The sequence below is a fragment of the Labrus bergylta genome, chromosome 9 (assembly GCF_963930695.1).
Source record: "Labrus bergylta chromosome 9, fLabBer1.1, whole genome shotgun sequence".
NCBI lineage: Eukaryota > Metazoa > Chordata > Actinopteri > Labriformes > Labridae > Labrus > Labrus bergylta.
In genome coordinates this window covers 5,104,279-5,111,266 of record NC_089203.1, presented here as the reverse complement: position 1 = coordinate 5,111,266, position 6,988 = coordinate 5,104,279, and the positions used below count along the sequence as shown (strand labels likewise).

The 6,988-nt window shown below is 44.1% G+C and overlaps 1 protein-coding gene across 3 annotated transcripts in view; it reads right to left on the bottom strand.

Annotated features, from left to right (window-relative positions):
* Positions 1-2,839, bottom strand: part of tenm1 (teneurin transmembrane protein 1) — a 168,557-nt gene extending 165,718 nt beyond the window's left edge. For 2 of the 3 annotated variants that reach the window (XM_020629724.2, XM_065958727.1), the window contains exon 1: positions 2,444-2,839. The gene's annotated coding sequence lies outside the window, so the exon portion shown is untranslated. Of the gene's footprint in view, positions 1-2,345 lie in introns of all 3 variants that reach the window. The other variant, XM_065958726.1, reaches the window with a different exon arrangement.
* Positions 2,840-6,988: the final 4,149 nt, after the last annotated feature.

Sequence of the window (6,988 nt, the reverse complement as noted above, 5' to 3'; positions counted from 1 at the left end):
CAGAAAAACGGCAGTATCCTAGCAGTCTGCGCTCGGGGCCAGAATTGTCAGGAAGTTGCACTGAAATAATGATGCGACACCAAGCCAAAGATGCTGATCAGCTTCTTCTCTTGGTGTCCAAAAGACCATGTGCACCACAACAAGTGCATGTGTGCACTAATCAACAAGCCAGAATATTCAAAGAGTGTGTGCACAACAGCTGAAAATGATAATTAGCTTAGCAGCAAATGCTAACTGAGTGCTGCTGAGGCCGACCACAGTGTTAAGGTACAATCCAAAGTGTAAAACCCCGAGTATCCGACTGAGCAACAGTCTTGTGGTGAGGTGGTAGACTGACAGAAATGCCACTTACTTATGAGTGCCATGTGGGGATATATAATTGTAGGAATGACATTTCAATTTAACGCTATGTGCTCTTAATGTAAAGGCGTTGTTATAATGGGTGTGGCATTTAATAATTGGACTTAATTACAATTAATTTACTTCTCTAGAGCAACTGCCTGAAGGGCCTAAAACACCAGCCACATGTGAAGCTCACACACACACACTTAACCAGACAACAGTCTGAACAGCCCCAAGCAATGACACACACATCCCATCAACACCACGGTACAGAAGTGGGAGAAATAAAGGTAGGATTACAATCATTGTGCTCCCCAGCTCTCATATATCATCTTCTTCCTCTTGTGACTCTAAGCGTGCATACTTGTGCGTGTGCATCTGTGAAAAAGGCACAGGGCAGTGTGTGTGTGTGTGTGTGTGTGTGTGTGTGTGTGTGTGTGTGTGTGTGTGTGTGTGTGCGTGCGTGTGATTTTTTGTATATTATCTAACCTCCATATACAGATGCTTCCTATTAATCACAAAGCGCAAAGACAGACTGCCTCATTTTTATCATCACTTCCAATAACCTGCGAGCTGTGAACAAATTAAGCACGGGTCCCACGTCATTGTGTAGCAGTAGGTGGAGCAGTGACACACAACACAACACCGATATAACATGCTGTACTCCAATCCTAAGGGCGGTAATTAAAGCTGATTTTTGCTTTGTTTTGTTTTTGGATCTTAAAAACAACATTCATATTCTATGTCTGATGACGTAGGCTAAACATCAAAAAAGTTCTCTGACAGTGGCTGGGTGAGTTGTGCATTAGATGATCCATGGATTGGACATATTTACACATTGAAATGTTTGATTACAATGCATTTGCATTTTTAAATGAAAGCTAGAAAGCCACAAGTAAAGCCAGGTGAAAATGCCATGCAGGAAAGATGTGGGATGCTTTTTTTGAAACTTGCTTATTATAAGAAGAATATCTTAAGACAATGACTCAAAAATCTTATTTCTATGAATATTATTTATTTATGTATTTGCTTATTTAATTATTAATCTATTGGAAATATGCCTCCAGTGGTTTACTCCAAGCAATTATTTATAATCTACTGTGAAGGAGAGAAGTGAGGAGGTCTAATTTAAATCCATCGGAGCACATCCATACTGGTGCAATTTTCACTGCCTTCACAATAATTATGATTTATCAAAATGCATTTGCTGATGTTAATTATTTAGCATCGCACGTTTTAAAACACAGCCAGTGTGAAAATAATATAGATTGCATGGAGTTAATTCGTTTAGTCACGGAATGGCTGCAGCATCATGCAGGAGAGATGAAGTTCATGCTGGAGGTGTGAAAATCAGCAGAGTGGAGCAGGTCACAGTGTTGACATGTGTCCACCTGACGTGCCTGTTGGACCTGTGCTGGTGGTGCTGGTGGTGCTGGTGGTGTCTGGCCCGGGCCCGGTGAAGTGGATGTATGAAGACAGAAGGTGCGCGTCAGTGAGATCTACACCCCCTGGATCTCCGGTGGCCCTGCTGGCATCATTAGGCTACCTTAGAGCTGATGGAGATGGAGTGGACGAGCCAGGACTGAAGCAAAACAACTCAAGGCTGCAAACGGTTGCTGAACCGAAACGAATAGCTACGACACTCACACACATGAAGCAGGCGAGCTGCAGCTCTGCACTGGGAATATCATCATTCAGACTGCGCGTCAAACAGGTTCGTGCCCAAATCTGCATCCCTATACTTCAAAGGAGGTGTACTGATTTTGGTAAAATCACACACGTATGCTCACAAACACACACACACCCACACACACACACACACACACACACACACACACACACACACACACACACACACACACACACACACACACACACACACACACACACACACTCTACCTCTCTGTCTGCCTCTCTATCTGTCACACACATGAACACACTCGTCCCATAACACCGCACAGCACATCTGAACAGCTGATAATAAACATTTCCTGTGAACTCACGTTATCTCAGCCACCCGAGCCTCGTTTAGCCGAGCAGCACTGTAGCCGATCTCACCCACTGAGCCCAGTAAAGGCCGGAACCGAACGTGCCCGCTTACCTTCCCGACGTAAAGCCATTCCTTTAGTCCGATTCCATGCTCTAAGAAGACCGCAAAATGCCGAACACTGTGCAATCCCGACTGTGGAAATGTTGCCTTGAGACGCGGTGCTCCTGTTAAAAACGTGGATGAGACACCTCTTCTGTGCCTGAGCTGTTCTGGTTTCGAGGCGGCGGTGCTGATGCTGATGATGCTCGCTCTCAAATGCCGATAGAGGAGGAGGGGGGAAACGTTTTTGCGCGGGGAGGAGAAGGATCTCCTTGCTGCTCCGCCGTGCTGTGTGACTGAGAGCCCGGCGCGGTGCGTTTAGCCGCAGTTGAACTCGAGGAGGCTGACGGGTGATGCTGTTGCTGGTGAGGCTCGGTGCCGCTATAATAACAGCATCCCCTGGATCATACCACCGCACTGAGGAGAAGGGGGTGTGGCACAGAGCGGCCACAGACACAAACACACACAGGCACGGGCTCTCTCTCGTCAGGAGGTCGTCTGGATCGTTGGCTAGGCTCATTCAGGTGAAGCCATATGGCTGCACTGTTGTCCTGTGCTGGAATGCTGACTCATTAAAAATTGGCGCAATAGCGAAAATGTTGGTATTTTCCTATTTTCTGCAAGGACTGCTGCTTTTGTAACCTTTCAGAAGCATATTTCTAAATGTAAAAAAAAAGTCATTCCACAACCTGAAAGTTCATGAAGTGGAAATATATCAAGTTTTTGCATATAATTCAACATGTATTAAAGCAGTGTCAGATCATTTAAGGGAAGACAAAAAACAGGTTATTATGGGCTATAGTAAGATGGAATTTAATGCAAATGTATTGCTCCAGTGGGCCTAGTTCTAAATAACACCTGCAGATCATCTCATAATATCTAGTTTTTCTTCGTTAAATGAGCCACCTAATGATTGTGACCTGTGCTTTCTATGTGCAGCAATGGTTGGGGTATTTACAGGCAGGAGTCATTGGCTGCTACAAACAACGTGTGAATGACAGGGGTTCTAATGATGCAGTTTATTATTTCCCCAATGCACAGTACGTGCGGGGCTACAAACAACCATTTTGACAGCTGCTTCAGTCTATCTGCCTTTCTGCCGGTCTCACCATATCCCCAACACAGCACAGCACTGTGCAGCTTTTTTATTATTTCTTTTATCAACAATAGGTTTTGACACTTTCCATTAGTTTCATCACCAGTTCTCTTCAAGTGGAGGCTATGAGTCCAGCTGTTTGGGACAGAGAGATTATCAGGGTTTGTCATGTGGATGGTTGGTTGACAGGAGGTAGCTACGAGACTGTTCCATGTGACAGTGACTCGGCCAGATTGTAAGCGGATTTCGATCAGAAGTCCAAAGACCTCCACGGTGCCAGAGAGTGAGCGCCCATGTTGAAAAGCTGCATGTTTCTGAACCTCCATGTTTGCCTGCAGAGTGCTAATAGCAGGCACATAACACCTTCAGCGGCTGGGTAAACGCTCTTTTAAAAGAGCAGTTTCTCTTCTGCCCGACACATCTCACTGAGACATCTCCTTGACAACCGGTTCAATGCAGGGATTTGAAATGTCACAGTTTTTACTGTGATTCTTTTTTATCACCATGGTCTATAGAGGAGAGATAATAGATGTGCAGACAGGAGGAGGATTCGCCTTGCTGGAGGAGAAACATAGCCTTTGCTTCCTATTCTAGCAAATATGGCAAATAGAAAGTTAAAGTAATGTTTTACATCACATAGATACGGTTTAGAGAAAGTTTTCATCATATTCTTATGTAATACATCTCACATACGGCTCTCATGGAAGGGAAAGCTAGCAGAGCAGACCCAGCCAACATTTTATCCGATAATTAGCATCATTAGAGCTACAGATGCTGTACTGTGCTGCTTAGAGTGCATTTCAGACATAATGTCAGCTGCATTAAAACTGATGTCATCTGCTTGTGATTTAAACTGCATTAGAATGATATAACCTAATTAAATACTACCTCATCTGGTGAAAAAAAAAAGTCAGTTGAAACAAATAGGAAAGCATGAGACCATGTTTGCTGATCCAATTATTCCTGCCCTATTTGGACGACATGGAAGCCCAGCTGAGCGTACAGGGAGGGATAAGGAACAGAGGTGGATTTAGAGTTGGTACTCCATAAAAGCGGTGTGAGAGTGAAGAGAAAGCTACTGTTGCTGTTGTGAATGCTAAAGCAGACACTGGTGAGAATAACTTTGATGGGAAGCTGTCCTGATATCCCTTTTTCTCCCCATGATTAGAAGCAACTCACGCCTTCTCCATGTGACACATCTGTTACAACCTGAACTGCAGGGATATATTACACTTTAAATAGCGTCAGGAGACAAGAGATGGATTCAGTAATGCATCCACGACTTAATGCTACTCGGAGCCTCGGCAGTAATATCGGATTTTAAGTATCCCTGCACTACTTCACTTCACAGCTGGAGGCAGTTTCCATGAGCATTATTTAGTCTGCTACATGCAAACTGCAAAGCCAACACAGTTTTTCTCCTCGGAACTCTGTGTTCCTCGTAGGCAGTGATCGATTGGATAGTGATCAATCCTTCAACCAGAGAACACAAGGTGAATGTTGCACACTGTAACTAGAAACCAACAATTATCCTCTCATTTCTTTTTCTCCAGTTCTTGCTGGTTTTCTTTCTTTCTTTCTTTTTATTTCCCTTGCCTCCTTCAGCCTGTGTTTTCTTGTTTACTATCTTTTCCAATTTAACTTTTTTTTTTTTTTACTTTTCCTTCATCTCTGTCCCCCTCTCCTTCTCCATCCCTCCTGCCTAGCTCCATCCCTCTCCAAGGTGACGATGCTGAAGGGGTTTCTCTTATTCTGTAATGAGGGCTCTCAGATCAATGCTGTCAACAATACTCGCCAGCTGCACCAGCGATACAGTATAAGTCTGCCCTATCAGTATAGATGCCTTATCTCCAGGGCTGTTAAGAGTTAACAAGGGTATTCTTTCTCCAGTGAGGTGTTAGCAGGATGCTCCATGACCATCTCCCACTATTCTCCACCATCCCTCAGCTCCACTCAGCCACATCTCTCACAGGAGACAGAGCCATCCATTTATTGAAATCTTTTTTTAAATGACAAAGTGATGACCTTTCCGATGCATGTGCTCCGACGCCATAAATTTTCAACGATTCCATTTTACATTTCCTCCAAGCAGTCGCAACCAAATTACACCTCTGCAGCCTCCGACCTACAGGCAACAAGCCATGATTTTCATCTTCAATTATAACTTTTTTTTTTTCTCTCTCTTTTTTACTTCCAATGGTGCTTTAGCACTTTTGGAGGGAGATAAGTGTTTTGGAAATCAAAAAGGGTGGTATAATCTGTCCTGAAAAGCACACAAACTCTGACAGCACTTTTCAAAGGCTGTCCTTTTCTAAGCCTGTCATCAATTTCCCCTCGGAAAAAGGAAAGGGAAGAAAAGGAGCGAGCACGGAGAGGTATCTATTGATTAATCACTAACAGTAAGAGCCCTGATGTGCGAGTGACGTGAACCAGTTTCAGTGTGTTGACAGATGAAACAGCTTTATAGCATCACCTTTGTGACACATTCTCCTTCAAGCCTTTTTCTCTTAATTAGTCATATCCTCAAAAGGGCATGACATTAATAAATTCTACATTAAATCCACATGTATAAACTGAGGAGGGTTTTGAGAGAAAGCAATATTTTTAACCAGCAGTGCGGTGACATTCAATAGCTAGTGAAGAGCAGCTGGAGATTGCACTACAGAGGACACGGAGCGATACAGGGGAGGACATCACTGCACCCAGCACGTGATGCAGGAATTATTGATTTATAAGGCATATCTTTATCCTTACAGTATGCATGAAAGTGAAGAGAACATCAAGAGCACCCCTCTATCACCTTGAACAATGGATTCCAGTCTTTGTTCTGGGCTTAAACAAAGCGACAGCACACACTCATACACACACCCTTTGGTCCCAAAACCAGGGCTTAAAAAAACGCTCTCTGCTTTGGACCCCTAAAAATCTGAGGATTGCTCCCATAAGGATCAAAGTATAGGTGTATGTTTCAGGGGGCTTTTTGTATTTAAGTGTGTGTGGTGTTGAGTGCTTTCCTCAGTCTGTGCAAAAAGCCCCTCAGATAGCGTATGCCACCCTAAAGCATGGGCACTTCTCCTCTCCTCCTTTTATCAGCGCACACTTCTTGCTCTTGCTACCCTGCTTACCTGTGACAGGAGCGCCTTTCAAACGCACCTCATTGCATTTCAAACGCCAGCGACTCCCACTCCCGATTCCAAGACTCCCACACACACACGTACACGCACGCAGCTGTCAGCTGCCCAAATATTGTATATCCCCTGGCCTTCTCTCCCACCCTTTCCTGAACTAACTCCTCCACAACCTCGAGTTGTTGAGAAAATAATATTTTATGCATGCCACAGCAGCCCACACAAAGATACAGCTTATGAAAGACATACCGAACCTACTTTCCTGCCAACGTTTGTGTGAGTGTCGTGCCTGTCTCTCTCCGTCTCACGTTAATTTCTGTGCAGCTTGTTTTT